The sequence below is a fragment of the Acyrthosiphon pisum genome, chromosome A1 (genome assembly GCF_005508785.2).
Source record: "Acyrthosiphon pisum isolate AL4f chromosome A1, pea_aphid_22Mar2018_4r6ur, whole genome shotgun sequence".
In the NCBI taxonomy this organism is placed as follows: Eukaryota; Metazoa; Arthropoda; class Insecta; order Hemiptera; family Aphididae; genus Acyrthosiphon; species Acyrthosiphon pisum.
The window spans coordinates 164,103,713-164,104,484 of NC_042494.1; positions in this window are offsets into that span (position 1 = coordinate 164,103,713).

Below are 772 nucleotides of genomic sequence, written 5' to 3' on the forward strand. Positions count from 1 at the left end.
CATCGTTTGGATTCTGAAAGGGCTGCACGTAACACTGGCGCAGTCGGTAGGATTCATTCAAAGGAGGCACCCATCAAAGGCTACAGTCAACAAGGAGGAATTGATCACTCTTCTAAGGCGACAACTCCGAGAAGAACCAACAACAAACAAAAACGACGCTGCAGTTCTATCAAAAACCATACATCATGTCATCAGCATCGAGGAACACCGCTTTATTGTAAGTGGATAATTATTTTTGAATTTGTTACATAGACGTATGCAACATAATTAAAACATAAGTACCTAATATTAAGTAGTCGAGTATAAGTATAATGGTGTAAAACGTATATTGAATTATTATTGAAAATATTATTATTGAAGGGCATATTATTGAAGTTATTATTGAGGTTATATTGAAGTTATTATTGAGGTTATTATATTGAAGTTATTATTGAGGATTATTATTGAGGTTATTATATTGAAGTCATTATTGAGGATTATTATTGATATTATTTTATTGAATTTATAAAGGGTTATTGAATTATTATAGAATTATTATTGAAGTTTTATTAAAGGGCGTATTATTGAGTTATTATTGAAGGGCGTGATATTATTGAGATTTATTAAAAGGTATTATTGAATTATTGAATTATTATTGAAGTTTTATTATTGAATTATTATTGAATTATTATTGAAGTTATATTAAAGGGCGTATTATTGAAGGGCGTGATATTATTGAGATTTATTAAAAGGTATTATTGAATTATTGAATTATTATTGAAGTTATTTTATT